Source organism: Desmodus rotundus, chromosome 11, assembly GCF_022682495.2.
Source record: "Desmodus rotundus isolate HL8 chromosome 11, HLdesRot8A.1, whole genome shotgun sequence".
Taxonomy (NCBI): Eukaryota; Metazoa; Chordata; class Mammalia; order Chiroptera; family Phyllostomidae; genus Desmodus; species Desmodus rotundus.
This window is the reverse complement of record NC_071397.1, coordinates 63,857,857-63,874,739: the sequence shown is the minus strand read 5'-3', so window position 1 is coordinate 63,874,739 and position 16,883 is coordinate 63,857,857. Positions and strand designations below refer to the sequence as shown.

Genomic DNA, 16,883 nt, shown 5'->3' with positions numbered 1-16,883 from the left:
TCTTCTCTCTATAACTGAGGGCATGAATTTATACAGATGTTCTCAATGTTCGGAAAATGAGTTCAGTTTGGCGGGGAAGAGAAATTTTCTTGTTTCTGTTGCATGGGACATAATGGTCCATGTCCTCTCAGTGTCCTTTAGTCTTTCTTAGGAATATTAAACTTCATAACTTAGCTTAGCACTTGTTTGTTTTTAAATGTTGCTTTTTTTAAAATCACTTTTCCTGAAAGAGAGAAGTGGGAAAAGTTAATGCTATTAGATTTTTGAAGTATGGATTATAATTGAATTATTTCCCTAAAGACTGGCAGCATCTCACCCAGTTTCGTCCTTGGAATATTACCTAACCTTGTGAGAACTTCGAGGTCCCTCTGCTCTTGCCTGAGGTTGGGAAGCAGGTACTCATTTCTGTAATTGTTAATTTGGATATTCTAAGGAAGAAAAATACAGAATATCCCTTTAATCACTGAACCTCATCTCTACCCCTTTACTTTTTTTTAAAGAATACACAATTTCCTAAGGAAGGAAGCAACACTGGGTATTAACAGGTAGAATCCATCTGGTCCTGAAGAGATTAAAACAAGCCCAGAACGCTTTTCATTTATTCTTCACCACAGTGCTGCAAACTGGGTCAGGATTATCCTTGTTTTACAAATGAGGCGGCTGGAGCTGGAAAGGTGAGGCCAGCCTTTCTCTGGGCCACAGATGCAGGCAGGGTCAGCGCCCAGATGAGGCTGGAGTGTTGAGGGCGGGGCTGCACAGACCTTGCTAGAGTCGAGGTGCACAGGCCAGTGGCAGCCAATGGGTCGTTTGTTCCTGGAGACCCAGTTTGACCCTCAATACCTGGCAGAGTGCTTGGAGCATGACAGGCACTCAGTGAGTGTTTGTCGAATAAATGTATTGTCAAAAGCCAAAGAATTCATTACAATTCATCATCTCATCCTGGCGACTGCCCTAGCCACCACCACAGCTCTTTTGAAATCTCTTCGCTGGTGAGTTTAGAATATATATTTGAATAACATTATCAGAATTTGTCCCACATGCCAGCATGGTCAAAGGCCTCTGGCGAGTCGAAGATGCACAGTGGAAATATACTATATGCACACTATCCTTTGATTTAAACCTGTTTTACACGGTTTTTATTTTTTCCTGACTTGAAAATATGCACTCATTGTAGAATATTTGCTGAGCTATAAAGAAGAAAATAAAAATATCTCTTAATCACACCATGTTGCAATAGCAATGTTAAGATGTATGTATTTTCCCTCTTTTGGGTGGGGGATGCATATCATATATGTGTATATATGGTTTGGTCCTGCTTCTCTCATTTAATATTAAGTTGTGATCATTTTTAAGTAATTAAATGGTGAATCTGGAGTTTCCCATTGTATCAGTAGACATAATTTAAGCACTCCCCATGCTGTTACTGTGCAATCAGATGTTCTCATGTTTGATGTCCTAAGTAGCACATAAGAAACATTCTAGTATCAGATACTTTCTCCTTTCCCTGATTATTTCTTCATGAAAGAATTACAATGCTTGAGTAGGTAAAAAAGTATTGAATTTCTATACATGAAAAATTTTAAATAGAAGTAAAAACAAAGAAACCTTAGAATCACTTTTGCCACAATATATTAAAATTCTTAACACTCCATGCCCTGGTTTCCTTTCACTGAGCCTAATTTTTTTTACATCCTCATGACCAGGCACTGATTCTGATTTCTTAAACCATTGTCCTGTATCTCATTTGATGTAGCTCAAATTCTTCCAGTTAAATGGGCAGCTCTTTGTTCACATCCTCGATACCATTCGGCCACAGGTCCTCCCCCACTGGGACGTCCCAAGGCTCGTCTGGCTCTTGTCATTACGCCTGACTTGCAAGTCCCTGAGTGACCTCGGTATGTGTATCTTGGAAAAAAACTTAAAAACGCATAAATTCATACTACTATGCGCCATGCCAAGCACTGTGTGGGATAAAGTATGACATAGCTGTTGCCATAGAAAAACTGCCAGTCAACTGAGAGATAAGACAGGTCCACATGATTAAACCTGGATATAAGAGATGTTAAATAAAATTACTGGAATTCCTGTTTGGTAAACCTTACTCACCTTCCTCTGTTTTCTACAGTTTCCAATTTCATTAGCCCATGCTTTCAACACACCTGAATCTTACTTTCCATCGCATTACCTATGAGGTCATTTCTGTCAACATTATGGTTATATCATAAGGTTTTGCCCAAATGGTCACCATGGCAGCAAGGCCTTTGTCTGTTTTCTTCACTGTTGTATCCTTAGCCCTCAGAACAGGGCTTGGCACATAGTATGTGCTCAGTCAGGGGTTGTGTGATTTAATGGATACATTGCATTTTCTTCAAGTGGAGACTACCAGCTAATATTTATATACTTAGGTTGACAATATTTATAGTTAGTTCAGAGGAAGGGCTGTGGTGGGCAAGAGCTGTAGTTCAAATGTCACACAAATAGGGGATCAAATATTGAGTCTTCAGTTTTCCAGATTTGTAATCTTGGACAAGTTAATTAATTTCTTCCAGACTGAGATTTTTCAGCTGAAAAAAATGTGGATAACAGAACGTATTCTTTTGGGTTGTTATAAGGATAAAGTGAGGTAATTTATAAAGCTTAGCATAGTACCTGGCACATAGTAAATATTCAGTAATGTTAGCTATTATTTATAAATGTTTTTCCCCTTGATCCCTTCATATTATCAAACTACAGCCTATTGTTAGGGATATAGAAATTCTCATGATGAGGAGTAATATACAGGCTTTGGAGTCACACCTGGCTCTGCCTCTTGTGTAAGTTACTTCTTAGCACTTTGGTTTCTTTATCAGCTGAATATATATATTATCCAAGCATAGGGATTCTATGAGGACTAAATAAGATACTGTATACATAGTGCCTATACTATACTTAATAAGTGTTCTTTTGTCTTGGCTCAGCTTTTGGATACCCTGCTGTGATGGTGCAACCAAGGGTGTATGTCTCTCTTTCCAGTGCAGTGTTCTTCAGTTTATTTTGATGTAACACACAGAATTTCATACATTTTTATATCACAACCATATCACACATGTTTGTGATATGGTTGTGATATATTAAAAAAATCTTTTTCACCAAATAACACTACATATGATACCTGTATTAGTTTGCTGGGGCTGCCATAACAAGTACTGCAGACTGAGTGTCCTAAACAACAGGAATTTATTTTCTCATAATTCTGGAGACTAGAAGTCCAGGATCAAGGTGGCAGCAGGGTTGATTTCTCTGGAGGCCTCTCTCCTCGGCTTGGAGACGGTGTGCTTTCCCTTGGTTCTCACATGGTCTCTCCTCTGCACTTGTACTGTTCTCCTCCTCTAATAAGAACTGAAGTCGTATTGGATCAGGGCCCACTCTAAAACTTCATTTTACCTTAATTGCCTCTTTAAGGGCCCTATCTCCGAATAGTAACCTTCTGAGGACTGGGGGTTAGGGCTTCAACATATGTGCGAGGGGCATAATTCACTCCAAAACAATCCCCTCAATATTTTCCTCTTTTACTTCATTATAGAAAATACTGGGCACAACCACCTGAGACTGACTTTTACAAGCCACTAAAGTGATTACCAGGCCGTACACTGAAAGGCACTGCTCTTGTAGGCTGTGTTGATTTACCAGGTTAGTGTCAATTGGCATCAGCCTCAGGACTTGCTTTTGACTCATTGTATGTAGACATAGTGCTAGAAGCTCAAACAGGTAAGGCAGAGTCAGAAAATCAGAGTAGATAGCCTTCTGCAAACACATAGCAATTATCTGAATTCAAGGGTCAGCAAACTTTTTCTCGAAATGGCCAGATAATAAGGCCATTGTGTGGCTTTGCGGGCCGTCCAGTCTGTGCCGAGGCTGCAGCCAGAGACGATATGCAAACTCATGGGTGTGACCGTGTTCCAGTACAACTTCATTTATAGGCACTGCCATTTGAATTTCTTATAATTTTCACATGTCATGAAATATTCTTTTGATTCCTTTTTCAACCATTTCAATATGTAAAAGTCATTCTTAGTGCTTGGGCTGTGCAAAGACAGGCAGCAGGCCAGCTCTGAGCCAGGGGCTGTGGTTTGCCCTGTCCTGCCCGGCTAGAGAAAAGGCTGTCAAAGAATTGGCCCGGATGATTATCATGTTTGACTCTTGTGATTTATCTCTATTTTCAGGTGGAAAATCTTGGTGGCCACTCATAATAAAATTTATTTACAATTCAAGTATAATTTTCTTACCAGAGAGAACTTCCTTCTTAAACAACCCACAAAATCATTGTCAGATGGTAAAGTTAGGAGTAGAGTTAGCATCAAAAAGTCTGCACAAAAACAACGGAGTTCGAATCTAAGGGATCTCCTTTGGCAACTTAATATTCAGGGAAATGGAATGGCCAAAGAAAGAGCAGCTCGTCTCCAGGACCCAGTCCCCAGTCCCCATGCTTTGCTCTCAGGGTGAGGGTGAGTGAGGTTTCCTTCAACCCCACGCCTTCCACATTCCCCTCAAGCACAATTCCTGTCCCGCCTCATAATGTAGGCCATGGTGGGATTGGCCCTCCCTCACTTCCTCCAGGGGCTGCCTGCCATCCGGGATGCTGTATAAGGGCCCAAGTCAATCTTCCTACCAGGGGGTCCAGGAGAACACAGTTATCCAGGAAAGCCAGAGTCTGGTCTGTAGTTTCTGCACTCCACGGGACTAGTTTCAGGGGTCGGCGGAGCATTTGTGTGGGGCACATTTCTAATGATGATGGCTCATCTCCGCACAGACGCTGACCAGAAGCGGGAAAGGGCCTCGCAGAAAGGCAGAGTCCAGCTGTCCCCAAGACTGGGGGACAGACTTCTCTCTCTACCAGTGTGACACTGGGCCCTGAGGTCGGTCAGGACTCCACCTCATGACCGTGCATATTCCGCAGTGGGAATCTGAAGGGGACAGAAATCAACAAAGGCAGACCTGGTGTTCTGGGAGTTATTTTCCATGCTTCAGACTGCCGGGTGGAAACTCTACGTTTCTCCACGGCGAGGCTGCAGAGGCCAGCCGAACTGTCTATTGTTTCTAGGAATGAGACGGAGGGAAACCCTGAGCGCCTGCTGTGTACACGCAAAGAAGACACCTTTATCCCCAGGGCTTTTCATTCTAGGGAAGCTGCAGGCCCTGTGAAACCTTTCACATTGCCATGAAAAAAAAAAATTGGACTTCAGTATCCAAATTTTCACTTTAAAAAAGCCAGTAAGATAAAATTTAAATGATTTGTGTTATTTTATTTCGAAACCGTTTGCTTCATCCTGTCCTAACATTTCATAATAAAATAGCTTTGGCGTGACAGTCATCTTGAGTGAATAAAAAACACAATTAAATGAAATGGCACTTTTAAGCTTTTAGCAAAGCAAATTTTTGAATTATCTTGCTTAGATTAAATTGCTGTGCTCTCTTGCTTTCAATTCTTGTAAGAGCTTTGTTTTGTCTCTGGTTTCACTGCATTAACCACTGAGATGTTTTTTAATTGAAGTATAACATTCATACAGAAAAGAAAACATTGTTAAGTGCACTAATAATGAACTTTTACAAAGTGAGTACTCCCCTGCAACCAGCAGCCAGATGAGGAAAGAACATCACCCAACACCCGAAGCCCCTTAGACCCTTTTCCAGTCCCTAACCACCCCCACTCCCACCAAAGGTATTACCAATAGCATCTAATACAAGTTGGTTTTGTCTAGTTTTATAAATACAGTCATGAGTATATGTATATATGCTTGTCTCTCCTTATATTTGGGAAATGAATCTGGGTTGTTACGAGCGTCAATTTGCTCATTTTCATTGCTGCGTAATATATTGTATAACTAGACCAAAATTTATCCAACCCTTCTATTGTACATGGGCTTCGGGGTCATTTCCAGTTTGGTCTATTACAGATAGTATGACTAGGAACATTCTTGTACATGTCATTGGTGAGCATCTGCATCATTTCTGTAGGATAGGTTTTTTGATGGTGAGATCCTGGGTCTTTATCAATTTATACTCTCACCAGCACTGTATGAGAGTTCCAGTTACTCCATACCCTCACCAACACTGTGGGTTTTGTCTCTGTCATTTTAGCTAATCTGATAGGTGCGTATTGACAATACATCGTGATTTTAACTTACTTTTCTTTTTTAAAAATATTTTTAATTGTATTTATTTATTATTTTTAGAGAGGGGGGAAGGGAGGGAGAAAGAGAGGGAAAGAAACATCAATGTGTAGTTGCCTCTTCTGCGCCCCCTACTGGGTATCTGGCTGGCAACTCACACATGTGCCTTCACTGGGAATCGAACCGTCAACCCTTTGGGTCACAGGCCGGCAATCAGTCCACTGACCCACACCAGCTAGGGCTTAACTTACTTTTCTTTGGTGACTAAACTGGAGCATCTTTTCCTATATTTACTGGCCATTTGGATTTCCTTTATTGAGAAATTTCTTATCAAGTTTTTGCCCATTTCTTTTTTGCATTGTCTGCTTAAATTTACCTTAAGGATTGTAGGAGATTTTTCTGGATATATTGCAATTATTTTCTCCACTATATGTACTGCCTTTTGATTCTATTGATGTCATTAGATACAGACATTCTTAATTTCCTTCATGGTTAACATTTTCTTGTATTTAGTTATTTAAAAATATTGTTGCAAGGTATGCAGCTACTCTGTATGTTTCCTTCTAAAAGTATTGTTATTTTACTTTTCACATTTAGTTCTATCATGCAGGTGGAACTGATTTTTTTTACATGGTGAAGATACAGATTAAGATTCATTTCTTAGGGTAGCTGTAACAAAGCGCCCGAAACTATGTGGCTTAAAACAAAAGAAATTTACTTTCTCACAGTCCTGGAGGCTGAGAGTCCAAAATCAAGGTGTCAGCAGGGCCATGCTCCCTCTGAAGGCTCTAGGGAAGAATCTTTCCCTGCCTCTTTCAGCTTTTGGTTGTAGCTGGCAATCCTTGGTGCTCCTGGTGTTCCTTGCGGCTGCTCGCTCTGATCTCTGCCTCCATTGTCACATGGCCTTCTTCCCCTCATGTCTCTCTGTGTCTACATTTGCTTCTTATTATAAGGAGGTGTCATATTGGCCTTAGGGCCCACCCTAATCCACTGTAACCTCACTTTAACTAAGGACCTCTGCAATGGCCCTATTTCCAAATAAAGTCACATTCTGAGGTACTTGGGAGTTAAGACTTCTATGTATGTTTTGGGGGACACAGTTCAACCAACAACACCCAGTGAATGTGGATGCCATCTGTCACAAATTAGGTGACTATCTCTCTAGGTCAATTTTAGACCTTTAGTTCTATTGGTCTGTTTGTCTATTTTGGCACAAATACACTGCCCGAAGGACTATCATTTGATATGAATCTTGATATTTGATAGAGTAAGTCTTCCAGCTTTGTTCTTATTCTTCAAGATTATATTGACTTTTGGCATTTTGAATTTCCATATAAATTTTAGAATCTGCTTGTCGTTTTCCCAAAGGGGGAAAAGACTATTTTTTTAATTGAAAGTGCATTGAAGATGCAATTCTGGAGAGGAACTGACATCTTAAAAATATTGAGACTTCCAGTCCATGTACATAGTATAACCCTCTATTATTTAGGTCTTTAATTTCTGTCAGCAACGGTTTGTAGTTTCCAGTGTCAAGGCCTTACACATCTTTTCTTGGACTTATTCCTATATACTTGATAATCCCTTGTGCAGATTTGTCTTGATGAAATAAAAAGCAGAGGAAGAGAAGGAAAGCCTGTACTGGGTTTACTTCTTCACATTATTAAAGAATGCTCTCAAGGTTACCAAGCTTAGCAAGGCTAAGATTTAAGTCGAGGTTTCACTAACTCTAAATAAGAGCTGTGAAAATAAATTAGTTATCACTTCAAAAATGTGGTTTTTATGAGAGGTGAAATGGTTTAAAATATGTGGTCCTCAGGTGAATAAAATAAGTCCTTGGCAGAAAAAAGGTAGAAGTGTTAGGACACTCACACTGCCACACGGAGAGCCTGCACACAGGCTGGAAGAGGTATTAAGGATGAGATACAGCTACCGAGTGGAGGAGGGGACTAGATCTGGAATTTTCAGTGTTCTGAGAACATTACGGTTCCCAGAAGTGTCAAAAGGGCCAGGAGGTGGTAGCGTTTTGAGTCCGTTCCCCTTGAACCAGAATTGTTAGGTTCCCCCGTTATGTACTGTATTGGAATTTAGCATACACCTTTGAAATCCACGCACATGTGTATGTGTGTGTGGTGCGTGCATGTGTGTGAACGTGAATATACAAGGTTCTGCACTAAAAAAATAGTTTAAAATCGCCAGACTACATATTCTTTAACTTTCCATTCAGGCCCAGAGTTCTGGCATTCTATTGTTGTAGCCAACTTGCACACATCATTGTTAACCTCAGTCCTGGCAGCAGTGTGGCACTGCGTGCATTCACGGCCCTTCCCAGGAGCCATGGCGGAGTCCGTTTGGAGGGTCTTGAGAGCGGTAATCAGGTTGGAAGAGCGCTCAGGGATTTACACAGCAGCTGCGCCTGCATCATAACAAAGCAGCGTTACTGTTCAGACTCTGGGCTTGCAGATCCCAGAAATAGCTGCATTTACAAGGGCAAGTCAGAAATAATTCAAGTGTACTACAGAAGCAGAGTTTCTGTTTTGTTTTACCTGCTACATAAGTGATGTGATCACTTGACAGCAACTCACTCCCAGAAAGAAAAGAAAGATATGACTATAAATATACGCTTCGTTCTCATATATAGAGGCAGAATCTTCTTTTTCTTCCTGACAGTCAATGAATTATTCTAATGGCATTTACTTCGTTTATTTCTTCCCCAAATAAACTGGGCATCTCGGCCTAAAAGTTTAAATATTATTATTATTATTAATTATTATCAGAAGGAAGAAAAATCATATCACTCCTCCTCCTCTTTGGGGTTGATGGAGATTATGTGGAACAATGAGAGCCTTAAAATCCCACCCTACCCCTCCAGTCACCTGTTTGCATGACTAACTCCTTGTGCCAGTGAGCCCTAAATGTGTATGTCACTGGTCTGCCTTCAAAGCCAGCCTCTTGAGCAGAGGTAGGCTCATTTGCTGGTTTGGTGGTACCTTACTCCTTGGTGAGCCTCTTATTCTCTCTTGTCCTGGCAGTCCCTGATGAGACAGGAGCAGCTGGCCTTTTGCAGTTCGACCTTCCTATGCCCTTATTCCATGGTCAGTCATTCCTTCTGCTGGCCGAGTGCTTTCTATGCTTGCCTCTTTGTGTCCATCTATCTTTCTCCTCTTCTGCTCTTTACTCCACCGCTAGCAAATAATAAAGGAAATAACAACCCCAAACTTGCTTGATTTTCCCCAACTTGTTGGAGTGAAGCCAGAAGGATTAGGGTCCCTATGGGAAAGGGAAGCAGATGGGTCAGTGATGCTCCTCAGAGCCTCCCACCCTCTCCCTCATGGGGAGGGAAGGTCACAGTAAGTCACATAGTAGGTTTGGTTTCCTAGGGAACCCTGTGTTTTCTGGTTCCCATCCTCCTTCCTTGCAAGTGGGCTTTGCTTATGCGCTTGCTTGTTTAATGTATTATCCCACCACTTGGAACACTTTAATTTTTCAGACAATTTACTTTGGCCATGCAGAGAATATTATAGCATAAAAGGAGTCAGAACTGTATTTTAAATCAATTATTAGTTTTTACACAAGCTGCCCAGCTTGTACCTCACATCGCACCAAACAGCCATAGCCACAGGAAAGCTACGGAGGGGAGGGGAAGTCATTCTCCCTGCCCTCACCCCCACATTCTCTGCTTTTGAAAATAAAACTCAGCGAAGACTCACACAGCTGTTTCCTAGCAAGTGTGTGCTGGCTTTATCTTCAGCCTGCATGGGCTAGGGCAAGACTTGGAATCCCCGTTACAAACCTTCCACAATTTGGCTGAATGCAGCAGAATGACTAGAAGTGCCTCCTCTGTGCAAGGTGTCAATAGTTAGAAGATTAATGTAGTTCCCCGCCCTCACGGAGCTGGCTCTTTCACTTGAAGCAGATGGTGTTGTAAGTTCTATTGTAGAGGTATAGACAGAGTGAGATTAATTCCAGTGGAGGAAATTGGGCAAGAACTTTAGGGAAGGATTTATGTTAGAGTTGGGTGTGAGGGACAGCTTGGTTCTCCATTCTTGCAGGAGGAGGTAAGAGCACAATACAGGGAAGAAACAGGGCAGGGGAAGGCCTGGAGGTGGGACACGTGCTGGGAACAGAAGGTACTTTGGTAAGGCTGGCGTGTGGGAGAAAGAGGAAGTGGCAATGAGGCTGAGATGGGTTTAGAATGATGGTGGGTGTCTCTGAGTGCAAAGGTGAAGAGTGTGAGTTTGTGTAAGTCGTTGGTTTTTCTAGCAGTGTCACCAAGCCCTGAGGGTCCTTGAAGGAGACTCAAAGGCGCTGCAGGGGTGGAGGTCCAGCACAACTCCTCTGTTCTCCATGTTGTGTATGAGGGTATGTTATCTTTCTCTTAAAGAGGGTTCCATTTTTTTAAAAAACTGAAACCCTTTGGTATATGCTAAAGAGAGCCATTCGTTTATCCAATTAGTCAGTCAACAATTATTATTGCATGTCTCCTACATACCTAGCCCTGTACTGGGTTTTGCTGAAAAAGATAATATTCCCTCCATGATAGCACCTTCTTTATCAAGCCAACGCAACAAACACATCCCCAAAATATCCTGTTGTAGCTAAGAAGCCACGACACACTGAAGAGGCAATGTCCATGTGGACACCCAGTTTTCCTTGACCACATCACTCCTGTATATGAGGCAAAATTACACCGAAGCCATATATGGTTTCATGTAATAGCAGGTCTACTTGGTTTCCTTAGAGAGGTCTTTAATAAATGCCAGTAATGTGCACAAGTGGTATGGGCGGCCACCTAAGCTGCTAGCCTCTCAAATCTTTTCCCACACCAGCTGACTGACTCACTCTCTCTCTCTCTCTTTCTCTCTCTCTCCTTCCCCCAAGTGTTTGGAGTGGATCCAGGAGCAGGTTCTGAGAGCCTCAAGCTTTCTGTTTTCTACCCTTCAGTAATTACATGCTACAGGTTGCCTTCCCTATTAAGAGTCTGAGGCTAAGCAATTAGTCTCCCATTGTCCGTGCAGGAAATGACACCCATGTGACTTCTGGGGAAGGCAACCGTTGATCACTTTGATTAAAATAATTTGGAAAGGGTTCAGCACTTCCTCTGGTTGATAATTTAGACTGGCTAATTTAGAAAGCTTTTGGAAGTGGGCAAAGCAAACAATGGATGTCAGAACCGGAAACACTACTGGGTCAGTTCCCCCAGCAAAGCGAGTATCTGAACTGTTCCTCTGGTCGCTCAGTGCACTGACTTGTCTGGACTCTAGCGTGTGGTTGAGCCCGGTGCCTGGGTCATGTTCCTTCTATTATGCTTTATTTAGGGATGTTTTCTAGCTGCAGATAATTGAAAACCCAGAGATCTGAATAGTAAGGAGTTTACTGGCAGTTCCGTGATTCCACAGACTTCAGGGCTGACCTAACGCAATCACCCCCACTCTGCTTCCCTGTGTTCTGTCTTTGCCCTTCTCTCTGGGCCAGTTTTTTCTTTAGGTGGGAGCAAGACAGCTATGGAAGTTCTAGGTGTCGCATCCCACACAACATTCAGGAGGGAATTTCTCCTGGAAGAATGAGGAGAAGCTCCCCACAAAACCTTCACATCTCATTTTCCTGAATTGGGTCACATAAGGGTTCTTGAACCAATCACTTGGAAGGGGGTTTCCCGTAGCTCAGTGCATCTCAAACTTTAGCATGCACACAGGTCACCCGGGGATCTTATAAAATAGATTATGACTCAGTAGGTTTGGGGTGGGGCCTCAGCTGAGGCTTCCCAGATGCTCCCAGGTGATGCTGATGTTGCTTGTTGGCACACTGGAAAGCCTTAGACTACTTGGTCCACACCCTCCAGCTGGGGTTGCCACCTGCCCACGAGACACTGTGATTGAAGGAATATAGGGGTCTGTTAGGAAGAAGGAGGAGGGAACAGCCCCATGCAGATGGGGATTTATTAGAGATAACTTATTCCCAGTGTGTAATCAGAATGTGCCCTTTAAACCGGGAGCCACGCACAATAGTCTATGATATGTATTAGAGCAAAAAGTACATGCACAGCAATCTGTTTTGTACAGGAGCACCTATAAACATTACTTATTTATGAGGGTGTATATATCATAATTCTGAAACGGAAGACAAACAGTCATGCTGCCCTCTTCATTATCGTTCATCTATTTTTATTTAGTACCATGTATCTAGTGTGTCTCAAAAGGAATAAATTCAAATGAAATAGATTTAAATGTCCTTAAGAATGAAAAGAGTATGCCAAGTCTAGCCTTTGTTCTCTGAGTGAATATCTCATCAGTCTTGGTTACTAGGATGGGAGAGTGCACCCCAATTATCATAAGAGTCACTTGACATGATGTAGGGCTTGAAAAATGTTGCCAATGGTGAATTTCTGCCAAAACATGGTCACAATGCCCTTATGAATGGTTTTGGTGGAGAATATCATTGTGCTCACTTCATTTGAAAAGGAAGAACTAGTCTGTTATATTTTTGTTTTTCTTGGCAAAGATACACAGGAGTCCTGAGCTGCCGCTATTCAGGAAAAAGGCTGCAAGACTGAAGGACTGATGTCCATCGTGAGGCTGATGCATTACAGACTCAGTGGAGTTTAGAGTGAACTATGCAGCCAGGTGTTTCGTAGACCTTCCTGATATGGTCACTTAGGTGGGGTTGCCATCTCCGATCTCATATGCAAAGAAAACATCATGCAGGAGAGGAGATGGAATATTTCACTACTTCATCTTCTGGAACCACCTACCCTGGAACCACAGGCTCACATATGTGAGACCAATAGGAAGCCATGGTAGCTCTTAGCTGGCCTTGCCACATGAGTCATGCAGGTACCTGTGCTTAGGAAATCACCAGCTGTTCTTTGTCTGTGCAAAGGCCCTGGAAGGTTAAGAGATTCTCAGACAGGCTTATGTCAGACAGGCACCCCTTCTGTTGGCAGAATGATTGAAGAACTGGTCTGTTCCACAGACAGCTGTCAGTCAGCAGCATTGACTAAGCATTTCCTCTCTAGAGAGAAAAAGTAAAGGGAGAGAGCATTTTGTCGCCTAATTTCAGTACTTTATACTCTAAATATGGAATGTTTAGGTGCCCCTTCTATATGTTTAGGACCTCCTAAGCTGCCAAAGAGATGTAAGGCGATATTAATATTAGCTGAGCCTGTGTGGGATGAGCAAGATTGCACTGTTATTTACTGATTAATTCAAGTAGTGCTGACCGAATGCCTTCCTACTGTGCCTGCTGTGAGGCACGACATTATTAGCCATGGGAAGAATTTTTTAGATGGGAAAAAATGGGGCCTTCCCTTACAACTTAAAGACATAACAATTTGAAAAGTAGGAAACAGTAAGTACATTTAAAGTGTCTATACCTGCCCTGACTGGTGTGGCTCAGTGGATTGAGTGCCAGCCAGCCTGCGAGCCAAAGGATTGCTCGTTCGATTCCCAGTCAGGGCACATGCCTGGGTTTTAGGCCAGGTCCCCAGTAGGGGGCATGTGAGAGGCAACCACACAGTGATGTTCTCTCCCTCTCTTTCTCCCTCCCTTCCACTCTCTAAAAATAAATAAATCCTTAAAAATATATATAGTATCCATGTCAACTAATATAAAATTTTAAAAAAATAATAAAGAGGGGTAAGATAATCCCAAATTAGGAAAATTAAGATAGAAAGGGCTCAAGAAGTTGAACATTAAGCTAGGCCTTAAAGTGGTTATACTTGACCTGGGCTCCATGGAGGGAATTCAGGGAGCCATGAACTTGGATGGAGAAAATAATCTCTTTCTTTTCATTAACTCTTAGCTAAAATCTAACATCTCCTTCTATTGTGGAAGTAGCATTAACTGTTCATTGCCAATAGAAATTATGGGTATTTTCATATTATATGATAGTTAAAGGTATCCTGATATATCATTTATGCTCAACCGTACTTCAAAATTAGTCATTACTAGACTTTTACTGAAATTTATTTAAGTACTGAAAGAAGCACATAATTTCGTTATATATTTTGATAACTGCATATCAATATACTTCTTTTTCATTTCATGTGTTAATTTCAAGCATTTAAACACATTATTCTGAGAAACATGTCTCTAGATTGAATGACACAAAATTAGGTAAAGAGGGCCTCCTACCAGCACTTAGGGGACAAAAGACATGGCTCAGACAGGACAGGTGACTGGATGGCACAGCATTTGATGGGAAGGTGTGGAGACAAAGCTGAGGTGAGCTGGAGCCCCAGGCTGTGATTATTTCACAGACAGATCTGTAGGTAATCGGCAGCAGTGGAGGGTGTTTCCACTGAGGCTTTAAGTTGTGTTTAGGAAGGATGCTTTTCAGAACCAGGAGAGTGGGATTGGAAGGGAAGAAACAGGGGGCCGGACACCAGTTTCTGCCAGGACTGATGCCAGCCAGAGAGAAGGTAATGGTGAGGGTGGAAAGAAGGCCGTGCGTTTCAGCACATCTGCAGGACCGGAAGGGCACGCTTGGGCCAGGGTTGACAGTGAAGGTGAGCAAGGCCATGGCCGGTTTCAGGCCCAAGTGACTAGGAAACTGAAAACTGCTCTTTGCCTTCACCGAGTGCTTACCTTGTGCCAGATGCTGTTTTAAGCCTTTCTCTGTCATTTAATGTCATTAAGTTTAGATCATGTAGTCCTCATAACAACCCTGTGAGGTCAGTATGATGACTCGTATTTTTCAGATAAAATAAAGTCTAGGAAAAAAAAAGATCAGAGTTTCACAGCCAGCAGAAGAGAAGGGGATGTGTTGTTGAAAGAAATACGAAAGGAATGGTTTGGGGCAAAAATATTATGAGTTCAACTTTAGATATTTTTGCATTGTTCTCTTGTCTTCAATTATTTTAAAGGGCTAAAAATTCAAATTAAGTATTTATAAGTACAGTTTCTGGCTTATTTTCTTGTCCAGATTTTTATTTATTTGTTATTAGTGAGTGTTAACTTTTAAGTTGGTTTCGTCTTCCGGTGAAAAACAAAGAGGAATCGGGCAGTAAGAGTTTGGTACATTGACAGGTGCCCCAAACAGGGAAGACGTGTGGTGTCCAGAGGGAAACAATGTATATATATATATATATATATATATATATATACACACAGAAAATGACTTCTTTACTGATGCATCTGTCCTTCTGTTATTGTTTTCCAGGACCACTCCAGCAGCTGTGTTAGAAGACATGTGGTGTGTATAAAGTTTGTGTAGCTGGGCGAAATTTTGGTAAGTGTCGCCGCACTGTTCTCTAATACCTTTTTTGTAAAGTGGTGCTCACAAAGGGAAGCCGTTGTCTTGTTCTGTGTGTCTTTGAATCTGCACTAAACTTAGACAAAATGCAATTTTATAATTAAGTATGGCATCTGATTGATGTTTTCTGACAGTGTGACATTTTTTTTCTTGTTATTGCTGATGTTATTAAGTGGGGGGGATGAGGGGGGCGGGTTTCTAAGACTTAATGAGAAGTCTAGATTTAGGAAAGCTTCTGGATGCAGGGTAAAGAATGCCCTCGACAGTTTAGCTTATGTTTTAAGTCAACCATAGAATATGAGTAATAAACTTGTGGACCAAAAGAGTGAAATAAAATGCAAAGGCTAAGGCAGAGAGATCCTCATGGCCTCTATGTTGAAATGAGAGAGAAACAGGCAATTAGCTGCTTGGGGAATGGGAAATTAAAGGGACTTAAGAATCCAGCATGCCTGGGAGCCAGCCTACAAAACAGCGTAACAATGGCCTAAGAGACCAAGATCATTTAGTTCAGCAACCACCCAGAAGACCTTGCTAGCAATCGTAAAAAGGGGAGTCTTTGGGTTTAGGAGACCTGGGTTCAAATTCAAGTTCTACACTTACTGGTTGTTGCATACCGTCTCAGATCCTCAGTTTCCTCGACTTTAAAATGAGACTTACAATGTTACCTACCTCATAAGGTGATTGTGCGAATAAAATGAACGAGGTAGTGCTGAGGCACAGTAGATGCTCAATAAAGCAGTTGTTCTTGATAACAGAAAAGGCCTGCTTGGAAACCGGACATTTGCCACTGAGGTCAAGCCACTAAAAGGTGCTCATATCTCCCAGCAGAGGGAGGGGCTGCTGGGGATAGGCTGGTTGTGCCCCATGTGCTGTCGCAGGGGACTTGGACTTGGTCACCACAGTCCCTCCTCCAGCGCCCATTCCATAACAAGCTGTGGGGCCAAGACATTTGTCTTCTCTAACCCTGTCCACCCATTCTTAGGCAAATGCGGCTAATTTAACTTCCCTTCCTGCCACCTTTAGAGCCAATTGCAGTCACATTGTTGGAGCTTTGTTCAGTTTTGGAGTTAATGTTATTTTAAACCAAAATAACAAGAGAAAGAAGGGTTGGCAGTAGATGGTACCCTTGGTTTGGACCTCAATCACCAAGTTCAGGCTTTCATTTCCAAACCTGTCTTTCAATTTTTTTTGGCGGGGGGGGGGGGGGGGGGGGGGAGGTGTCTATGTTTATTATGTAGCTTTCACAGAGATCCCATAATTGGACTGATTTTTTTTAGCTTTGACTAAAAGAATTTGCCTTTGGGATGGAGCCTTTACCTGTGGTTGGGAAAAACGAATCTTATCACTGTAGATGGGCCAGTGTTTATAGTATCAGGTGTCCATATGACCACCCTCTAGTTTCATGGAATCAGAGGGATGGACCCGACCTCAGGTTTGTCTGGCCCAATCTTCCACTAGCTAAACGAGTCTCTTCCACAGTATCCC

At 42.0% G+C, this 16,883-nt stretch overlaps 1 protein-coding gene across 5 annotated transcripts in view; it reads left to right on the top strand.

Annotated features, from left to right (window-relative positions):
- The window catches only part of FYN (FYN proto-oncogene, Src family tyrosine kinase), a 201,274-nt gene that overhangs the window by 74,750 nt on the left and 109,641 nt on the right, over window positions 1-16,883 (top strand). For all 5 annotated transcript variants that reach the window (XM_053913819.1, XM_053913818.1, XM_053913814.1 and 2 more), the window contains one exon: window positions 15,306-15,374. The gene's annotated coding sequence lies outside the window, so the exon portion shown is untranslated. The remainder of the gene's footprint in view (window positions 1-15,305; window positions 15,375-16,883) is intronic.